We start from the raw sequence: 23,156 nt of genomic DNA, 5'->3' as shown, positions 1-23,156 counted from the left end.
GCAACCACAACGACCGACAACATTTAAATGACTGCAGCGACGTCAACGGCAACGCCTTTGCTAATATTTATGCCCCGGGTTTTATAATCGTGGCCAGACCGTGATTCAGGCGGGGATTGGGATGCTTTTGAGCGGGTCGAGGGGAGATGAGGTATGCTGGATGCTGGATGGAGAAGGTGTGTCCGCACCAAAGAACATGGCTGAAAGCGCACTTCTGGCCAGTTGAAAAAATCCTTGATTGCATTCAGCTTGAAGAGCAGAGAAGCATTAAAATGAGGGGCTGGTAAAAAAGATCGGTGCCATCGCCGATGCCAATTGGAATGGAGACTCTTTGTGCGGCTAAGTGAGGCGGAATTGGCCTGGATGAGAACGCGATTAGATAAAGACCCCTTGAGACGGAGTTACGCAATTCCTGATGGCTTGAGCAAGGGTTAAATAAACAAAGATGCGGGCGGACGATATTGCCTATCGTGGGTTAAGTACTGCTCACAAGCTGTGTTATAGAACGCCTGAGTAGAATTTGAATGATAAGCTGAATAAATGAATTTTTTTAGAATATAGGGATTTCTTTACATATACGTACATATTTAAAAATATTATGTCCGTTTATGAACGTTTTATTAGCCATGCATACCTATAGGTTCTGTTAACTTCAGAGTGAAATGACAACATTTACTTGCGTCTAGTAAAAGTTGGCTAACCCACGTACATACTTATGTACATACTCTCTGGACTTTTTCAATTGTTTGTTCCTCCAGTTCTTTATTCTGATTTTTTTGTAGAGCATTTCAGATAGTTCCAGTGTCATTTCTTTCCACATTTAAATTGTGTTTGTCTAGCAAATTTGGCTTTCGCACGATTTCGCTTCGGATTTCGCATAAATTAATCATTGCCTTGCTCCAAATTTGTGCGGTCAAAGTGGGAAAGTCCAGGGGCGAAGTGTGCATGGTGTCATCTTGGATTTTACTGGACTTATGGGCCATAAAATGGGTGGTGCAGTGGTGGTGCAGGGGTGGTGTAGGGGTGGTGCAGTGGTGGTGCAGGGGTGGCTACAAAGGGGGGTTGGCAGACGTGCTTAGAGTTAAACGCACAAATGCAAGTTGCTTATTTCAATGGGCCAACCGCAATTGATAAACCAATTATGCAGGATGCAAGTGACACTCGACGGCATTCAGGCCATGTGTGTCTGTCTCTCTCTCTCTCTCTATCTCTCTCTCTCTGATATATCCGACTCTTTCTTACCACATCTCACCGTCTCTTTCTCAGTCCCAGTTCCCAATTCGACCTGCTTATTGAACGCAATTACCTGACACAGTTCCGTAGTTTACGCAAAAACGATGTCAATGCACGGGTCAAAGTTCAGTTGAACAAAACAGAAACAGAGACAGAGACAGGAATAGCGAGCGAGTGGGAAAGATATATGTATATGTATATGTATATGGTGGTGCTTAACTTTCCTTTTCGCAGGACTTTGTTAATTAGGCAAGCCCGTGTACCCGATCCCGAAAGCTGATTTCCCCCAGTGGAGGCCATCCAACCAATTGACCCAGTAATCCGAGCCAGATAAACTTTTCCAAAAATAAAACAACAATGCGCAATGAGCGGAGAGCTCGCAACAAAAGTGCAATATTAAAAAACAAAACCCTCTTTGCCGACAAGTGCAGAAATCGAAAAGCAATGCCAACAAGTTGCAAACTGAAACCGAAATCGTCTCTTAGACGAAAACATTGTAAAACCGCCCCCACAAAAAGTAGCGAGCAAGGCGATACCTAGTAATCAATGTGGTAATGAGTACAAATCCCCAACCATTTTCAATCTTTTAGAAGAACTTACCAATAGATTCAAATTTAAAGGTATAATGGCTTCAATTTTATTTGATTCTTCAAATTTTAATGAAAAACAAAACTAAATTTACTGTGTTGTGCATTGCTATTTGATACCAGAATAGTTTATGTGTTTGTCACATCGATTGGATTGCTCAGAATTAAGCCATTCATAAATGATGAAGAAATGAATGAAGCCGACTTGCAAGGACTGCGATTACAGGGTAAACAAGTACGGAAAGAGGACACCAGTTCGGACTGACCTCGACCCGGCTATAACTTGTATTTGGTGGCCCATTGTTTTTGCCGATTTTCCGGCTTTTTTTATCGTGACTTTTCGATGGGCTATGGGCTATGGACTTTGGGCAATGTAAAGATCCGCGCTTACTGACTTGCTGACCATTGGGCAGCCAGTTATCGCAATCGCAATCGCCATTGCTATCCATTTCATTTACCGCACGACAAATTTTTATTGCTGACCCGAGCAGCAAGGACGACGGCATTGTTTCAATATATAAAATTGCCGGAAAAGTTGCTGCAATTGTCCTCATTTTCTTCCAGTTAAGGACGATTTTATTTGTGTATTTCTGTGTGGGGGGCAATAAATGTTGTGCAACATTTTACATAAATGACAAGGACATGGACATTCCACCGCCCCCCACCACGCCCCCGTTTCATGTCCGTTTTGACAGTCGTCAAGTGCATTGTGCACTTTGCCAAAAACAATTTTGCATTTGCAGGACTCAGTGTTGTGCACTCGGTGTTCGTATTCAGTAGCGTCAGTCAAGGACACTCGGCTGAATGTTTTCTGAATGAACGAGTGAGTGTTCCGTGTTCATACATATTCATACATATTCATACATACTCGTACACATTCAGCCTGTACACGTGTGTGTTCGAGTGGGCGTGTAACCACAAGTCAAAAGCCTCTTTAATTATGTTGACAATATGCAAATACCGGGCTTTGGACGGACAGCAAAAATAATTGCATTTCGGCTTGCGGTTCCCACTTCATTTTTATATTTTGCGATTAGGAATTTAGCAGTTTGTTTTGGATTAATGGATGAAAAGTGAGCTCTTGTGCGGTAAGAGAGTCTTTTGCAATTTCGTTGTTAAAGTCCTGACAATTTTAAGCGACTTAAGTGCTTTACTGTGGTTTTCTACGACACTTTGCCAACGCTTTTCAATTTCAATTCAATTTCAAGAGTTGCATTTACATAACTACATGTATGTATGTATATAAAGGGATTGAGTTTCGCAGCTGCAAATTACAAGTTCTGGCTAACGAACATATAATTGTTTCAATAAGTAAAAATCTTTCCAAAGAAATTTGAAGTCAGTATTCCTGAAATGTCTATTCACGAAAATATTATATATTATATTATATTTTATATCATACGGACAGACGGAATATGGTATGGAGAATATATATACTTTATACTCTACGAGTAACGGGTATAAAGCATTGTTACACATGACTTCAATAAAGATTGTTAAATATTTAACACACTTTTGGTGTTTTTAAAAAATGTCATTGGTTGAACAACTTTCGCATCATTGACTCAATTTCTGCTTTTTGTTACCGCCTCATGTTTAATTACCCAGAATAATTCGATTGGCAGCAGATTTATATTGACGTGGTATTCTCTGTTATCCCATTTAGCTGAACTTTTAACTTATTCCCGGTGGTTGTAGTGTAAATACATATGTTGTGCTTTTTATTTGAATGTTTAAGTTCATGTTCTCAGTTGATTTATTTTTTGGTGCTGTTGTACAACCTATATATATATTTAAATGTTATTTATATACAAATTGCAGTCCTATGGTTTTTATTTTCTGTTCAAACAAAAGCCAACAAAATGTTGAGTTGAGTTCACTGTTCTTAAGCCTAGGAATTTCCCCCAGATTTGACCTTTAAGCTTTGGTTTTTTGGTGGTCTGGTGGCCAATTTCGCCACGGGTAATTGGATTTTAGCGGCGGAAAATTGAAATCTGTTCCCGATTGATGGGTTGCAATTTGCACAGCCTGATATTGACGGGCCGCTTAACCCATTGTCGCCCAATTCACCCATTCCACCCCCATCACCCCCACCGAAGCCCACGGAATTAGCGGCCACATAATGCGATTCATAATGATGGCGAGGCGTGTTAGTTAGGGAGTCCAATTGTTTCACAGACAATGAATGTCGTGTGGTGATTAGCATTTTGAACTGCCAACTTCTGCGGCGGACCTTCTGTGGGTTGGCAAAACGGGAGAGGGGGAGTGGGAGGGGGAGGGTGTGGGAAAACCCAGCGAGTGTCGCTGACAATTTCCCAGGCCTTAGTTTGTCGTAATTTGAAAGCCAAGCCAAGCCAGACTCTTTGGCCCTCGGCTTTATTGTTGTCATATCAAATGCGGCGACTTGGCAATTTATGCTGACAGAATGTCTGCTCCGCAATTCGTGCCGCCCATCTCATCGTCTCATCATCTCATCCTCATTGTAATTGGGTAACATAATATTTAACTAATTTATTTGATATAGCGTACATACTTGTGATAAATGGTGCAGTGTCCTGTCGAGCATTTAAATGTAAATTCCGAATTTCGCATTGCTCTGCTGCAATTGCAATTTATGTCAGTGAGGCATCTCAGACATGACAGCCCCAAACTTAAACCCAAGCCCAAGCCCAAACCCAGATCCGAATCCGAATCCAAAATGCCCACCCTTTCAAGGCATTTTCAAGTCATTGTCGGAGGCGTGGCCTAATCAAATTATCGCAAAATTCAATGAATTCGAAATGAGCAACGTTGGACAAGAATGGCAGCCTCTTTGAGAGCGATTCAAGTTGTCTGGTCCAAGGAAGGCGCTGCCGATTGCCAGAGAACAATTATTTGATTTAATTTAAACTCGGAGATTGTTCTAATGAATTGCTACGGTCTACTATTCTATTAAGCGGGGATCGAAATGTTTGGCCGGGCGTAATTCAATTAAAATGATTGTGGTTGCGGTCCAAAATATCATAATTAGCTGATTATCTTTATTGATACCAAGGCATTGTCGTAATGCTAAGCGGATGGAGATAAAACTTGCAAAATAATATATTCATTAATATATATTTCGCATCCATTCTTTCCCAAGATAGCAAAGCTCATTAACAAAGATTGTGCATAAATAATTCATTGAGCTTTAATAAATACCTTTGCTCATTTATTGCTTCCTGGAAAATTGCACAAATATTATGTGTTGTTCCTGGCACATTGCTGGACATTCTGCACATTCTTTCTCGTTGATGGCCAAAGTTTGCTAATTCCAAACTCTCAACTGATTAAGCACCATTTGCAGACCATATCACTTCGGTTTCCCAACATCGCTGTGACTTTTTCCGATTTCCGTAAACTCCACCACCTCCAAAACTAATTGAAGGCCCACTGAAATTGCCGAAAGCCACTCAGAACTGCCGCCCCACGGCAAGGACCATTAGGGGACCACTTGAGTGTAGCAATGTGTCAATTAACAATTTGCGCGCACTGTGTTTATGATGCTGGTTCGGTTGTTGGGATGTCGGGATGTCGGGATGCTAAATTATGCTGCCCAGCTCTGCGCCGTCAACTCTCCTGACCCTGACAAATTTATGCGCATCATTAGGGCCAAATAACTATATTGTGTGTTACGCATACCCGTGCATATACCAAACCCACACTTAGTTGTACGAGTATATACAAGTTACACGTATGTATCTATGTATGTACATATATATAGTATAGCGCTACAGTCGCAGCTGCAGACAAGCGCCAGCCAAGTCCACTCAATTTGTTTGTTTTCACGAGCATTTAAGTGGCTCAAGTGGCCGAGCTAAATTCCCAATTGCCGTACATGTTGTAACTAAGTGTTAATAGCATGGGTGGGGAGTCCCTCTCCCCCTCCCCGGAAAACGAAGCCCCCTTCCACCCACTTGGTGTTTGATGAGCACAAGTGGGAAATTGCTGGAAAATAAGTAAGTGCCGACTGTTCAGGAATAAGATCTGATTGCGAAACAAATTGTGGGAGTATTAAGATTCAGTCACTTCTACCCGCACTCCACCGCACAAGTGTCTATGATGCTATATTGCTTGTTTTATTTATTATCTATAGATAGATATATATAATTTGATGAGGCTGGCACCTAGGTAAAAATACAAGATTTCAGAGCTGCAGAATTCGCTATACCAGCTAGATTTCTTGCATAGAAATTACAACAATTATCATTATATCATAGATTTCTTGCATAGAAATTACAACAATTATCATTATATTCTAGATTTCTTGCATAGAAATTACAACAATTATTATTATATCATAGATTTCTTGCATAGAAATTACAACAATTATTATTATATCATAGATTTCTTGCATAGAAATTACAACAATTATCATTATATCATAGATATCTTGCATAGAAATTACAACAATTATCATTATATCTCTATAATCCAATGCATGTTATATCTGTACATTTTAAATGAAAGGATGCACCCACACATAGGTACAATTAAATGCCTTCAATCTCATACATTCAAAGCCACGATGCTGGCAGTTACTTGTGTGATCCCAGGGAAAACGACAGAAGTTTCCATTTAACAGCACTCGGTTTCGACGCTTTGAGTAATCACTCGGTCAATTTCCAATGCATTGGGCTGGCCAATTAGGCAAATCAAATTGACCAAGAGCTCGAAACTCGGAATGCGCCGCACAAACACATGAAAAAGCTAATCAAAAGCCGCCGACAAAGGAGACGAGTGAATTGAAAGCGGGAAAAGTGGGAAAAGTGGAAAAAGCGGGAAAAGCGGGAATAGCGGAAAAGTCGAGGTGTGCGGGGGCGTGGGATAAAGTGGCTGGATGAGGTGACGAAATCGCATTACAACAATTAAAGCACACACGCTCCATCGACGTTTTTTTCATCCTTTTTGTTTGCCAGTTTGGCGGTAAATTGTCTAACAAAGACTTAAAGGCTTAAAGCACAAATAATCCAGCGGGCCAATAGGGGGCGGGGCTTAGGGCCATTCAATCAACGAAAATGAAAATGAAATGAGGGGTGGGGTGGGGTGGGGTGGGGCATTGGGGGTGCGGTCTGTGTGCGCACTTATTCATTCATTTGTGTACTAATAGGCGCACAATCAGACAAAATGACAGACAATCAGTCAAACAAACAGACAAATATATGTACAACTACACACACACACGCACACACATACACACATACGCACAGACACACAAGCACACCAACGCCCGAGACAAACAAACATGCATACAAACAAAGGCGGTTGGCGATGGCAGCCAACAAACGACATTATCCAAAGTCAACAGCACAAACAAATCACACGCACTCAAACACAGCGGCGTTTCGAAAAATAGTGGTATTGGCAACGTGCAATTTTTAATCAATTTACAAAGCAAATATTTAACAAAAAGATTGGGTGCATTTTAAGCAGCCTACCGCGCAAAAGGGCACGCTTGAAAACCCTTTTTTTTTGTAATTAAATCGAATTAAATTAGGTATTACGAGCAAACAAATTTGGTGTCCGTTGATAGTGCAAGTAGTTAACATAATTAAGCATTGTGTTTACGTAAAAAGAAAACATTTTACGGACTTTGATGTATGTTACGTGTATGTTTTGTGTTAAATGTAAAAGAAAACAGAATCCTTGCAGGCTATGCCAACTCTTCTGTGAACTATTTATCTATTAACTATTTATGTATCAATGTGTTAAAGAACGAAATGCTTTAGTTAGCTAGCATTTCGCAGTTAGTAGTGCTATTTTCTTGACCGGCGCTGTATACAAGCATACACTTAACATCCGTACGGGCACCCACACACTCGTGCGCTCACAGACCTCAACACACACACACACACACACTAACACAGGCACGCATTAGGTGCGCTCTTTATGTTTTATCTCAAAATGCGATGCTTGGCTGCTGATGAGTGCCAGCCAGCCACAGCCAGCCCCCAGCCCCCAGCCCCCAACCCCCTCCGACCACCGCCCCCCTTTGCTCTCGAGAGATGGAAGCTTGTCATTTACCCATACCCAGGAGCAAGCCCTCGAAAAACCCCTCGCTGCGCCCATGGTTTTTCGCAGCTAGAGTGAATTTTGTGTTCCGCTTGTTCACTTAATGATTCTGTTTGCTATTTATGCTGTCATGCTTTTGGCAGTGTTGGAAAGTGTTTTAAGCAGCAAAAAAGTTCATTTCTGCCTAGTTAATGCCCCTAAAGAAGGAGAGATCTTTGACAAGTATTACGTTTATGTTTTTAGTTGGGTTTCCTTTATTTTTTTTTTTGTTGTTTTGAAAGGGAAATATGGAATTATTTAGGAACATTAAATTATTTCTTAAATTATTTTTTATATATAAATTAATGAATTTGAATATATAAACTAGTACACTCGGCATAAAAGGAAAAGTATATCCCCAAGATTTTGCCTGCGAGCATTTTTCCAACAGCCCGAAGGGCATCCATCCAGTTTGGTGGGGAAACGCCGGTCGACTTTCTTGTTGACTTGTTAACTTTGACTCACTGCGGATGTTCCTTGTTCTGGCCTTGGGTATTGTTGTTGCCGGCGACTGCATAAACCGCTTAGCGGGCGTAATTTAAATCGCCTTTGTTGCTCAGAAACCCGTGCGGAAAGCCTTTCAGAATGATTATCATAATGGGCCAATGGCAAATGGTGTTAGCAACTGGCTTTTCTTTTGATTACTGCCGCGCATGCCGTTCATGTAGCGAATGTATGCGGGTGCCTCCGTCTCTAAGATGTCCTAATAGCTGGCTTTTACTTTTAGAGTTCGAGCGATGTAGATGTAGATGTATGTCTTATTTACTTCGTTGATGGCTTTTAGTGAGTCCGGAAATCGAATTTCCGAATCGCTAAGAGGGCTTCCTACTGTTGCTTTTAATAATTTGTTCGCTCTAATATGCGCATACAAAAATGTTTTCGCAAAAAAATCAAGCCATTTGCGACTATTTCGTCCGATAACCTCAGCTAATTATAGGTTTTCTGTTTTGGTTGTGAAAAATATCAAACAAAAGTCAATGTTTTGGTTGGGCTAAGTTCCTCGTGATCCAAAAATTGCCTGTCTCTGGTTACGTGTAACAAGTAAACATGTCTGGCTAAGCAGGGGCTTAGCCCAGGGGGGGCTTTAACCCCGCGGGAAACTAAGTCCAAGAAAGAAAGGCATTCCATACTGTTTTCCTCTCTTCTTTTTTTTTGTCTTATTATGTGTTATCCCAAGTTATTGATCAAGCTCGCCCAAAAAATGCAGTCTTAGTTTGTGGCCCCGGCCGCACGACGCCCCTGTGTCTGGGACATGACAGCTTGGTAGCTGTGAATCCCCTTGCAGTATATATATACCCGTTACTCGTGAAGTAAAAGGGTATACTAGATTCGTTGAAAAGTATGTAACGGGCAGAAGGAAGCGTTTGCGACCACATAAAGTATATATATTCTTGATCAGGATCAATAGTCGAGCCTATCTGGCCATGTCCGTCTGTCCGTCTGTCTGTCCGTCCGTATGAACGCTAAGATCTCAGGAACTACAAAAGTTAGAAAGTTGAAATTACGCATACAGACTCCAGAGACATACACCCACGCAAGTTTGTCGATTCGTGTTGCCACGCCCACTTTAACGCCCACAAACCGCCAAAAACTGTCAGTGTTGAAGACTCTCCTTTGCACTTCCACTAGCTGAGTAACGGATATCAGATAGTCGGGGAACTCGACCATAGCGTTCTCTCTTGCTTTTTTTTAGTGTGTGTTGCCCAAAAGTCTTCAACTTCAACTTGTGTTTCTCGCTTTTTCCACGACTGTCGAACATTTTTCGTGTGCAGTGGATAAATTCTTGTGTCTGGCGGCGGGGGCGGCTGGCAGCGCCAAGGAGGCGTGGCAGGCATTGGCAATGTCTGCACGCGATGTTTAACGTCTGCTTTTTCGGATCCTGGATCCTGGTTCCTTTTGCCCCAAAATCCCGACACCATCACCATCACCATCACCACCACCGCCAAGTCCCAGACGATAGGCAAATGCAAACAAGAAACTTTTTCGGCCGGAACGGAGGAGAAACCGCCAGACCATGCCCCCTTTCTGGGCCAAGCACCCGCCGAGCCCACCGCCCCTGGAAATATGTGTGTCTGTGTGAGTACGCCGCTTCCGCCTTGCCAAGCACCGCCAATCATTGGCGTAAATTGAGCTCATTGTGGTCTAACACCATTACACCGGCCATGTACGACGACGCCCATGTGTGGGCAGGGGATTAGGTGGTAGGGGGGCTTAGGGGGCTGGGGGGGTTAAGGGGTTAGAGGGGGGCTAAGGGTCGGCGGCGGACAGACACAGATAGATGGAGTTGCCAAATTCAACTGTGACGGCACAGCGAGAAAAGCCTTGAAGATATTTTTCCAAAGCTTCCTGCTCCTCAAAAATATTCCCTCTTATTGTAGATGGGTTTTTCGTAATATAGCTACCGAAATAATAAAAAATTATGTGCCGAAAGTAATAGAAATATTCTCCCAGTGTCTGGCTTAGGCCAAGTCTGGCGGCGCCTGTGTGAAGTCGTTAAATGCGGCAAAGTAAAATAAATTGAGCCAAGTCATGTTTCGAGCATGAAATGCATTTTTATTGCACCCAGCAATGGGTTTCTTCAAGCGATTGCGGATGGCGGATGGTGGATGGTGGATGGCAGATTGGGGTTGGGGGATTGGGGATGGGCACAACAAGGGTAACCACCGAAATATATGAACTATTGAAATGCACAAGATATTGACTGCCGACTAACGACCCTCGACCGTCGACTGCCGACTGGCGGCCTCCGGAGTTGCTGGCCATAAAGTTCATAAATTTATGAGGACCCAAGCAGCAAGTTGCAAGTTGCGAGCTGCGAGTTGCAAGTTGCCTGCTAAAAGAGTCCTTTGAGCAGCAGACAAACTTTCATCGAATGGAAATTATTATTTCATTTATCAGTTTTGCTCAAAGGTTTACTTTGGCGGCCAGGAAGTGCTCGATAGCTGGAATGTAGGGGGTTTCATTAGGAGTTACATGAAAATGTTGTTACTGAAGTGCCGTGATTGCAACTCCATCGTTTCATTCGTAATGCGCTTCAAGCGAGTCCCCACTCGGAAAATGTAAGTTAAAATTCTGGTCTGTAAAGATATACCCCGAAGTGGATCCTTGAATACTTACGAGTCTAACTTCACTTGGGCACTGAGGTGATTTATTAACTGAAGTTTAGTCCTTAATAAGCCGCGCTGTATTACTGCTTCATTCTTATCTGCTGCTTTATGCCTTGAGCATTTTTGTAATTACACCTCAACTGGCCTGCGCATTTAACTAAGTAATTTCCATTCATTCGCCGCACTATTTATTAATTCAACTCTTTATCCCGTTTTATCTCGTTGCAGGTGAGTTTCGCCAGCCAAGGAGAAATGGTTAGCCCATGATTTTCCGGAAGGGGTCGGATGTCTAAAGCTGGCCACTAATTGCCCCCGTTGGCAGATCCCTCAGATGCCTCAATTCCAGACCGCATTTCCCATTTTTCCTCCATTTCGGCCCGGTTTTTCCACCCGCTGTGTGTAATGTAGCCAAGTACATGTTCTCTGGGTTTTCTGGTTCTGGTTCTGGGCTTTTTCGGCTTGTGCCCTCCTGCAGTTTCATAAATTTTAATGTAATATTTCCATGTTGTACAATTTGGTTGGCGGGCGAGACGGTGGGGAGACGAAAAACGCTTACAACGCCGAAAATTATGCTATAAAAATGCACTGCCACTAATTAGGCCAACAAACATGGCAAAAGCGCCAGCAGATGCGTACTTAGAAATGTTTTCTTGGCCGCCTTTTGATATTACTTTTTAGTGGCTATATCCTATTTTTTTTTTTCGTTATTTTTCGTTATTTTCTTGCCTTTTTTTTGTGGGAACTCAATGGCGCTTCGCTTCGCGCGCCCCATTTCTGTTGTAAGTGTAATCATCGCACGATGAAAGCCGCTTACAATAATTGCCCCATCTTGTCCGGACATCGTGTCCCAGGTCCGAGTCTCTATCCGTATCCCAGTCCGTGTTCGTGTCCGTGTCCTCGTCGGTGTCCTGTGTCCTGAGTCCTGAGTCTGGAGTCCGGAGAGGCGGCTCCCGGATGCGGGGCTTCTTTTTTCGCCTTCGCCTGCATTGAAGTTGTTACGTTTTGTGTCGATCTTTTTTGGCCTCCTCGTCTTTCGCATTTTATTTTGCAAAAGTAATCGCAATTGCAAGGGAATCGGGGGTGGCTCCTCGGCTTTTTATGGACTAAATGTAAATTGAATCAAGTTATTAGAGAGTTTCCAAATGAATAAGCCAAGCCAAAGGAAAGGCGAGAAAAAACCGGAAGCTGTTAGCAGGTGGACTGCAAACGAGAGCGAAATTGTGGTGTTTATTAAGCCAAAATATGATTGCTTGATTAATTTTTATGAATTTCCCAAAGCAATGAATATGAATCAGGGGACTAGCATTTTCCAGTTTATAGATAATATGGTTATTCTTTTATTTTACAGGGAAAAAAGCTATTCAAGGGGAACTTTGTTGACTCAACTTCAATAATATTTATTAGAATTGAGCAAGACTTTCGCATTAATTTTCCTTTTCTTTATTTTCTCGTAACTTAAAGCCACCATTTCGCAGACTTATGGTTTATTTTGAACTTTTGCGTAAATAATAGAAGACGATTTCTTTTTGTTTGTGCGTCGGCATTTTCTTTCCTCTCATTTCCATTTTCTTCCTTTTTCTTATTTCAGCCGACTGAAATATTAATAAATAATTTTATTCTATGTAAATATTTAAGCGCCCTGGTCAGTCATAAATGTAATTTATTGCCGCCTGTGCCACACCCCTTTTTTAAGAGTGTTTATACCGCTCGCCTTTGTTGTCCTGTCAATGTTGTTGTGCTCGTATTGTTGCCGCCTAGACGAGGGTCTGAAAATGCCGGAAAACTGAAACTTTTTGTAGCCACCACCAAAGCCGCTGTGTTGTGTGGTCATTTATGTCATTTCATATTTATTCGGCAGCCTTCTGCATAATTGGCAATCCTCTCGCTTCGCAAAAAACGAAAAAAAATAAAAATAACGCAACCCGAAAGCTTTCAAAAACCACCAAAATAAAAATCGAGCAAGGACCGGAAGCTAACCGATGTCCTGTGGGACCGCGGAGAGGGAAGAGAGGCGGGAGCAGATGGCAGTAAAATTACAAAAACATCCCAGTTTAAGCAGTCCTTTAAAGGCCACTTTCCTGCGCCTGTCCTGCTGTCTGCTTAAAAATAAATCTATGTAAATGCATTTAACGTGGTCGGGATGGGCGGATTAATTGAGTTGCCACTCGGTGGCAGTTGGTTGCTGAATATTGCAGTGCTACTCTGGTCCTCCAGTTCGTCCTGCTCCTCCTGTTCCTACTGCTTCTTCTGCTGCTCCTTCTGCTCCTGCCAGAAATTCACATCACGCATACGCCATGTGGCACATACATACACTCACTCCTTCTGCACTCAGCTCAACTTCGCTCTGTTGGCTTGGCTATTGACTTGGGCCGAAAAGTAGCCGAGAAACTTAAAACTGGCAAAGAGTTGAGTAAAGTTGATCCAGTGCTAGTGAATCCCCGGGCATTTTGTGGCTTTTGCGGCCCTCCTTGGCCTAAGTATTTCAGCACTTCTGCATATTTTATTGTATTTTAATTAACTAAATCTCCACCGCTGGTTCCGGACCCGAAACTCTGTCAACTTGCGGTTAGGAAAAAGTGCGGAATTTCCAGGACAGGCGAAACGCGTTTCCAAGACTTAGCTTGTTTCGGGTGAACTGACCCAACATTGTCGTACAAATACTTCAAAATTTACAAATTAAACATGTCTCTTATTCCATCAAAACATTTTCCCAAGAGGGAACAATTTTTACCATGGAAATATCTGGATATCAATCGGAGTGTAAGGCTGTTTTTATAAATTTAATTATCAGATGATAGTTTAAAGGTAAATTTGTGCAGAAATGCATTTTTCCAAAGCCAACCAATTAAAAGTTTGTAAAATATTATCATTTTCAAAATGAAACCGTCTAGTGATTTGACTTTTTTTGTGCGGGGAATTAGCCCTAAACTGGTTGGCATTATCAACAAGACAAAGAAGCCAGCTCACCGCTTGGCCCAAAAGTGTTTGTCATCCGCCTTTGTCTTCGGTGACCGGTGACCGGTGACCGGGTGATAAATCTGCATTAAAACTTCATTCTGAGGACGGCAAAGCATGTTTGTGTGTCCGAAAAATTAAATGTCACGTGCTGAGGTCGGATATGGAAAGCCGGCCAAAAGGAAAGCAACTTTTTAAGCCACTCTACTCCCGCCGTCAGTGAGATTGACTTTGGCGTTGGCTTTGGATCCCCGGCTTCAGCTAATTTATCAACAAATTGTTAAGTGCAGGCGACTGCAACTGGAGGCAGGACCGCCGACAGTGAAATCTCACTTTGACAAATTAAATATTAGCCGGAAAGCGGAAAAATGGGTAGCAAGTTAAAGGACTTATCTATCTATCCGTATCAAATGTCTCGGCTTTCTAGCCGGATAAATGCAGTTAAATGGCTTTTGGCATTTTGGTATTTTGGCATCGCTTTTTCGGCCTACCCCAGTCCAAGGAGTCCTGGAAAATGGCCTTAAGCCCTCGGGAAACCCCTTTCCATCTTCCACCTCCCATTTCCAACTTTTTACTTGCCAGTTCCCAATCCTCGGCTACCCACTGTCAACAATTTCCGTTCCGTTCTATTTTCCGATGGGTTTGAAGGGTCGCAGCTGCACGCAAATATTTGCCGCATTTTTTATGCGACCACAAAACAGTGGGAGGGAGTGAAATAGCAACACACCGTGTGAGCGAGACGGAGCATACCTTTTTATGCGATTTGCGTTTCGTCATAAATTTAACAGCAAGTAAATATTTGATTTGATTTTCTCTTCAACCCGACCGATGGCGCCAGAAACGGCATCAGTTGATTAAATGGCAATTTTCAGCTTTTCAATTTCGGTGATTTTCCTTTATGGATTTAATTGAACATTTTAAGGGGCGGAAAAGAACTGCAGAATTTTGCATGTTTATAAAAGAACGATTTTGTTTGTCGAAGGAGTAAAACTTGAAGAGCAAGTTTTATTTGGACAGAACAAAATATTTTTCAGTTTATAGTAATTACTGTTATATTTAAATTTCCTTGGTGAAAACAACAGTACGTATGAGTGATATACTGTAGAAGGAAACCTTTGAAGTGGTACAGAAAAACCTATATTTGTTTAAAGTGCAGAAGGAATCATCTTAAAACATTAAAATAATTGGTATATCATTAATATTTAATGAGATACTGACACCAAAAAGCATTTGGCAATTATAGTTACGAGCTACGCACTTACCATGCGAATGTACATAAATAATTTTTAGAATTTCCGTGATGTATGATTAGTTCTGCAGAACTCTTTTTCCCTGAAAAGCTTTGTCACTGCTAACCCGTCCTTTGTATTTTTGTTTGCTTTCCGGCTTGTAACGGGTATAAACCCGTTACTTGTAGAGTAAAAGGGTATACTAGATTCGTTGTAAAGTATGTAACAGGCAGAACGAAGTGTTTCCGACCATATAAAGTTAAGTATATTCTTGATCAGGATCAATTGCCGAGTCGATCTGGCCATGTCCGTCCGTCTGTCCTTCTGTCCGTACGTCTGTCTGTCCGTCCGTCTGTTCGTCTGTCTGTCCGTATGAACGCTGACATCTCAAGAACTACAAAAGCTAGAAAGTTGAGATTAAACATACAGACTCCAGAGACATAGCCGCAGCGCAAGTTTGTCGATTCATGTTGCTTATTGTTAGTAATGTAAATTTCTATCGAGATGCAGAAAAACTTAAAACTGTCAGTGTTGAAGAGCCTCCTTCGCAATTTCACTAGCTGTGTAACGGGTATCAGATAGTCGGGTAACTCGACTGTAGCGTTCCCTCTTGTTAATTTTTTTTTTTCTCTTGCTTCACTCCACTAATGGAAATAATTTGAAATTAGGAAAATTATGATGAGAGTTCGTCCTGTGCGCTGTGTGTCCTTTTATGTCTTAGCAGCCGGAGGAGGCTTTCCACGGGCCCGCTAGCACACACACACACACACAAATACACGCACACATACACACATGTGACTAGCCGAGGAAAATGAGCATAAAACAAAGTTTATGTGCAACTTTTTGATTACAAATGCAAATTACAGCGTCGACTAAAGCTCAGAGCAGTAACAGCAAAAAATGTCAGGGCGGAGAAGGAAAAGGCCTGGAAAAACGTGGCAGAGGCAGGGAAAACTTTTTCATATTGCAGCAGAAATTGCGTCAATGTTTGTTCGTTCGTTCGTTTGTTTGTTTGCCTGCTTATTTGTTCGTTTGTCCGCCTGTTTGTTTGCTTGTCTGTTTGTTTGTCTCTGTTTGCCCATCGCCGTTTGACGCTGTTTTGGCAGTTCAGAGTTGACGAAACATTTGATTTGCATGGAGCGTTGAAAGTGCGTAATCATAACTTTGCAGGGGTTTCATGTTGATTTGATTAAGGGAACGAAGTATATATTTAAATGTGATGACACAGGGATATTCTGATGGCTTTGATGTCTGCTCCTAGGTGCCGGGAAACTCCAATAAAGCCGTGTTGCAAATTGGTCGTGGAAGGCCTATGGGTATCCGTCTCCTCAACTTAAAGTCATTTTAGAGCGTAAAGCTTATCAAGACAGTGGCTCAATTTGAAATATGCAATACCTCTCTCTGACCTTACTGTTATTAACATTTAAAATAGATATTCTGGAATCGTTAAAGGATAATGCAGTTTTAAGCTGTTTTTGCCATTTTCCGGACGGCGACCAACATCATTACTCAATTTGCAGCAATTAATTTCCATGCCAACAACTCGATTTGTTTTTCCGACTCCGTTCACTATCTCCATGTGTCCCGTTGCTGCTGCTCCTTGGTCCTTTTTTATCCTTTTTTGTCCTTTTTACCAGTTTTGCCAGTTTTTTCAGTTTTAACAGTTGTGTTGCCTTTGTGCTGCCGCTTGTTTACGGGTGACATCCGTTTTGCTAGTTTTGATGCAGGTTGCCTGCTGCGATAATGTTGGTGATGATATGGCCACGATGTCGGCGAACGAGGTGAAGGTGCTGCAGAGGACCCTAATTAATTTCTTCGGCTTTTGTCTGCAGTTATTTTCCGCATATACACGAGAATACGAGAATATGTGTGCATGTTTCTGTTTGTAGGTGTGCACAGGTATGGTGTATGGTACGTAATATAAACCCACCCAGGTGTTCACTTCCATTCGGTGGACACATTTCAACTTATGCTGTGTGTGTGTGTGCTCTACTGGAGAAACTTTTCGCCAGCGGAGTGGAGAGCGAAAACTGTTTTTCTGCTCTTCAGCCGGAAAAGTTCGGGCCAAAGGTGGTCGGAGTCGGCCATAACCTCAATTATATGCAAGGCAGCTCATTGTCGTCTGTTTTCTGCCCTGCCCCACCCTGGCCGGCCTCCTTCTCCTCTTTGGCCAACTTCTCGATAAGCGTTTAATTGCTGGTCGAGGACCCAACGTCCTGTCTTCTGGGATGCCCGATTGTGGGTGGTTCGGGGCTGTGACGGGGCTGTGGCGGGGCTGACGGGGGTCAGAGAGCACCGGAAATGCGTTGAACAATTTCAACCGGATGTTAAATGTCAGGGCGCTTGTCGCCGTTGTTGCCATAGTGGCCATGGCCCATGGCCCTTGTTGTTCTTGCTGTTTTTGCTGTTTTTGTGGGCACTGCAATTTATAAGCGACAGCCGCTGTCAGGGACAGCACGAAATTGATGCCCGATCCGATCGGATCGCCGGCACTTGGAGTGGAAACTCCAATAAAAATGCACCGGGCTGCTAGTGAATGCCGCCATTGTAGTGGATTTCAGTGCTTTTAGTTGGTTGTGCTGCAGCAACTGAGCTGGTATTGGTGATACAGATATGAAAATTGGTATACAGCTACTTTAAACTATGTAATAATTTTGTTGTCTATTAAGGCTTCGTTAGTTGGGTGACGATCCTCAATGTTGTTTGTTTGGTTGCCATTGTAGTTGATTTCTAAGCCATAAAGTGACTGACCTCAAGGCATCTTTAATGTGTGGTGCTTATATGATATATACTCGTTTTGTGCAATCCTTTAAACACTCTTTACTAAAAAATAATATGTTGGATATTTAGGCTATTAGGCTTCATATGTCTATTATATGTATGTCAATAAATACTAGGCAGCTACAAGTTCAATCTTCTTAAAAATGTATAGTTGATGGGACTATCCAAACTGAAAACAAATAATGACAAAAAAGTGGAATTTTATCGACCGTGACAGGACTCGAACCTGCAATCTTCGGATCCGAAGTCCGACGCCTTATCCATTAGGCCACACGGTCGCATGTTTTCCAGCGGATTAAGATGTGAACAAGTCAAACGTGGGGAGCCAGTGTGGGAGCGAGGCAGCAAGTGCGGATTTAGAAAGAGAGAGGGCGAACTAGAATGCGAATAAGAAAGAGAGGGAGGATGGTGTGTGCGAAAACAAAGCGAGGCGCTAATTAAGCAACGCTCTAATGAACAACTGACGGAATGCCGGAATGGGTGAATGGGGAATGGGGAAATGGGAAATGGGAAATGGTGAAATGGGGGGAGTGCCGGAGTGACGAACTGACGGACGGACAATAAGGTGCAGCTGCTTCCTCTTCCTGGCTCATAAGCACAAATACCGACAATAGAACACGTTCCATACGCAAGAAATGAGTGCTGGAAAAACTAAAGAGATGGGCAAAAAAGGAAAGAATAACTAGACGACGGGAAAATGTGTATAAGAAAAAAAAAAATGAAATGTCAAGGAAATGTGCAAAATGACTTGGAAACTCTTGTGTTATTATTATGTGTTTGTTGCTTTTGTCTCCGCCGCGAGCTGAATAGGATGGAATATTTCCGGCTTCGCATTCTCGCTTCTTCTCGCTCTTTCACTGGGGTGTTGAGCTTTCGTGCCACGTCATTACTGCAATTCTCAAAGCTTTAAGAATTCGCCTCTCGGCGATCCACGTTCTATTTTTAGCCTCGGACGCTCCGTCGGCTCTCATTGCTTTTTTTTCTACAGGGATCAGCGGCCCATTAGCTCAGTTGGTTAGAGCGTCGTGCTAATAACGCGAAGGTCGCGGGTTCGATCCCCTCATGGGCCATAATCTCTTTTATTTTCCCTCGAAGCTGATATATTTTTTTAATAATCGTAAGAAGTGTTTTACACAAATTCTTAAAGATTCTATTTTTGCAACTTGTACTTGTTAACTCAGGAACTTTATAAAAAACATATTTCTACCGAATACCCAATTATATTGCTGCCAATCAGATCACAATGGATTCAATTCCAAGCACAATACATTGAGAACAGTCGAATTCATCGGCTTCATCAGCATCATCACATCACCATCATAATCAGCAGCCTCGTCATCGGATTGATTGGCTGGGCCAGAGGCATCTTCCGTTTGGTACTTTATTCATTCGCTTTTCTTTCATTTGCCTACATTTCATTTGATTCAATTCGATTCTCGATTCGTAGTCGATTTCAAACCATTTCCCTCCATTCAATGCCTTTTTGTGCCCTTCAGTGTGCCCCTTGCCCACTAAAATCCTGCCATTCCCCAGTTCCTGCCGTTTGCGAAACCCTTCGATTCCCGATTCCCTGCAATTCCCTTCAATTCACTAGCCTCGATTCATGGCTACCAATTTGCAGGAGGCGCCATTGCCGGAGCTTGAAAACAACATGAGCATATTTTCTTTGGACCATAAAGAGGGGACAGGTCAGTGGGAACTCTGCCTTGTAAATGTTTTCATTTTCCCGTCGACCCCCCCGTTCCTTTCAGCCCTTTGGTTTTTTCTCCCGTTTGGCAAGCATTCAAAATGAAAAGTCGGTGGAAAAAGCAAACCGAACTGAACCCCACGATAATGTGCATCAAATGAGCTGTGCGCACATTTAGCAGGCGTCGCCTTGGCTATTGAACTTTATTAGCCTTGTACTCGTCCTGGAAACTCCACCTCCCAATTCTCGAGGCCCCACACCCCGCTGTCCGGCTGGATCTGGTCTACTGGTCCTATGTTTCTCGACAAGAAAAAAAGGAAAACAGCAAAAAATGGCAGCCGTAAACGTTTGAGAACCTCAAAAGACCGTAGGGGCAGGGGGCAGTTTATCAAAAAGCTTAACTGAAACACGCTCAGACATTTGTCCTGGCTGAAATCCCATGGCTATTTTCCCATACACGACCAGAAAATGCCCTAATATATGGCCAGTTCTTTTGTGTTACGAATCTTTATGGCGGTGAATTAATTTTCGTGTCACACAGCATTGTTTCACATGCATTCTATTACTCGAGATAATAACGAAGTCTGTCCAACTCGTTGGAAAGGTATTTGACTGCTGATTCAATTATAGAAAATGTTTTTAGAAGGAGGTTTTAAACGTTTTTAAATTTAACTAAAGTTCCAAAGAACTTGGGAGTGAAAGATGAATATTTCTTAATACAATTTTAAATGCAATTAATTGCAATTAAAGTGCATTCTTTAGATTAGATTAGATTTGCTAAGCTTTTTAAAGAGCTTCAAATCTTTATTAATTTTTAAGATTTATTAGTAGTTACTTAAAAGAGCTTCAAATCTTTATTAATTAGTAAGATTAATTATTAGTTACTTGTTCTTAACGTTTTTTAAAGACGCTGTGAAAAAGCATAAGCGAAATCATTTTGGTTCATACATATATACTGCATAAATCAATCGACCAATTGCATATGCCCTTTTCAGAGGGCTAAAAAAATGAGAAAAACAATATATGGCGGGCCGAAAGAGTCGCGCACACTCGCACTTATGGCCACTAACAAATCATGGCTGGTCGTGCATGTTTCATGTCCACTTAGCCAAGAAGACGACATAACGACAAAGTCGGCCGCCCGCCCACCCATAACTCCAGATCCCGTTTCAGTTGAAAGGACCGGCCCCCGCCAAACGGTCCACAGTTTTTGCTGCCACTGGCACTGAATTACGCTTAAATTATGGTAATTTATTTTACCCCGAAGAGCGATCTAACAGGGCCATGACGACAACGACCACGACAACGAGGACGACAACGTGGACACGGCCCCTGGTCTCTGGTCGCTAGTCTCTAGTCTCTAGTTTCTGGTCTCCGCTCTCTGTTCCCCGGTCCCTGGTTCTTAGTCCCCATTGGACCCGATGTCCGATGTCCGATGTGCGATGTCTGATGTCTGAAGTCTGATGCCCGATGTCTGATGACCCATAGCCACTGGCCAGTGGCCAGTTTTAGCCCACTGTTACTGCCGTTATCGTTGGCCTGGTCGGGATAGTTCCATTTGTCCATTTTTCCATTTTTCCATTTTCATTTCCACACTCCACCCACTGGACTTTACTTTGCCTCGCCCACCAGCAAGAGACAACCCAAGTATATAAAAAACTTTCTCCATTTTAATTCATACTTCATACATGCCAAAGCCTGCGTAGTTGTATATAGTTAATTGATTAGATTGCATTTATTATGTATATGTAAGCAAATGCTTTAATTAACTCTGCAAAATACTGAGTACCGCACATTCATTTCTTACAACGATTTCTATCGGAACTGTGCTGCTAAATATTCCAAGCTTCATGCTTGGAGAAACTATTTCCAAATTAGGGAAATGGCTTTTTTGTTACATTTTTTATGGGTCTTCAAATCCCCTCGGATTTATTAATGTAACAGAGAAGTGCTCAATTATGGCCAAGCCAAGTCCGTGCAAACGGAATTTTTCCCCTTATTAATTTATAATTTTCTTTGGCGAATTTTCCCCATCGTTAAGTTATTGCAAGTGTAAACAGGAGTGGTAAATGTGGCTGCAGATGAATGAGTGGTGCATGCTGGGTGCTGGTGATTGGAGGTTGCTGATGCTGGTGGGTGGTGTGTGGTGGGGATGTGGGTGGTGCTTAGCTGGCGGGTCGAAGAAAATGAAAGAAAAGCAGTCAGCGGCTATGAAGTGGCGACTGGACTGAACGTCGCCGCCTGCCATTGACGCCTCGTCAGCTTCTTGATTTATGCGACTCCACTTCTGACCCACCAAACACCATGCACGACCACCAACTGCTCCAACTGCACGAACTGCACCACCCCCATCCTCATCCGCATCCCTGTCCACCGATAAATGAGCGTAAAAAATGTGAAAAAAGTATTCCTGCTGCTGCTAAATTTGCTCTGGGATTTTCCACAGCCGGGGGGCAATTAAAACACAAAAATGCATTCGTATGCGCTTACGAAACAAATGCGATGGGGTTTTTCCGGTGGGCGGTGGTTGGCGGTTGGGTGGTTGCTTGATTGGGTGGTGTAGGTGGGTGGGTAATCGTGTTGAATGACGACGCCTGAACGCCGGGTCCGTTGGTTCGTAGTCCGTAGTCCGGAGTCCATAGTCCGGAGTCAATGCAGTCAGAAAATAAAAAATCTTTTAAAATCAAGAACAGCATAACTACAATCTTTTTTATCTAAATGTATATGAAAAATATTACTAACGCATCTGATAAACGAAAGAAGAAACAGCCTATGATTTTTTAAAATTTATATTCACAATTACAATCAAGTGTACAACTTAAATGCTCACGTCAATTTGGCTTTATTCATTTTGTAAAAAGGTTTTCCAAATCCAATTTTCAACATTAACTGAGCAAAACTTGTGCAGTACTTTTGTAATAATATTCTTAGAACTCAAAAGGAATAGATTGTCGAATAAAACAAGAAGAAGCTACGAGTCTAGTCTGAAAATCTTCAGCTTACGTGAAGTGTTCCCGATTTCTGACAGTGCACTTCGTTCAGTCCGGGATGGATTAACATGTTGGCCGCACGGGGCTCATTAAGTGCGTCGTTGACGTTTGTCGTCGTCCCGCGTCCTGCGTCCTGCGTCCTGCGTCCTTCATTCTGCATCCTTCGTCACTGGCTCCAGCGAATGACTGAGTGCGCCACAGTGGCTGCGGAAGGGGGACTTTCGGGGGGCTTGGGGGCTTAGTGGGGGCGGACTTAAGCGCTGGGACTCCGGTTATGTGTGCTTAGAGCGCACATCAAATAACAAATTAACGATGACGACGCCACAGGAGCCGCAATCATTTTTACTTGTTTCCTTTTTGATTTGTTTCCGCTTTCCTTGTTTTCTCTTTTCCGTGCCTGCCCTTTTCCTCCCGGAAAAGCTGGCAAATATTTGCACTCGCTGAATGAATGATTTGAATGAATAACTCAGATGGACTAATGATGAGTGCGGTTAACATATCGAGTATTGCACTGGAAA

General features: G+C 42.5%; 1 protein-coding gene and 2 non-coding genes across 7 annotated transcripts in view; 2 read left to right on the top strand and 1 right to left on the bottom strand.

Annotated features, from left to right (window-relative positions):
- The window catches only part of LOC6526154 (glycine-rich protein DOT1), a 78,420-nt gene that overhangs the window by 32,439 nt on the left and 22,825 nt on the right, over positions 1-23,156 (top strand). The gene's annotated exons all lie outside the window — the stretch shown is intronic.
- Positions 18,167-18,239, bottom strand: Trnar-ucg. The gene has a single exon. It is a non-coding gene; the product is annotated as a tRNA-Arg (tRNA).
- Positions 18,958-19,031, top strand: Trnai-aau. The gene has a single exon. It is a non-coding gene; the product is annotated as a tRNA-Ile (tRNA).

This window comes from Drosophila yakuba, chromosome X (genome assembly GCF_016746365.2).
Source record: "Drosophila yakuba strain Tai18E2 chromosome X, Prin_Dyak_Tai18E2_2.1, whole genome shotgun sequence".
Taxonomy (NCBI): Eukaryota; Metazoa; Arthropoda; class Insecta; order Diptera; family Drosophilidae; genus Drosophila; species Drosophila yakuba.
The sequence above is the reverse complement of the archived record's forward strand: the minus strand, read 5'-3'. Positions and strand labels throughout refer to the sequence as shown.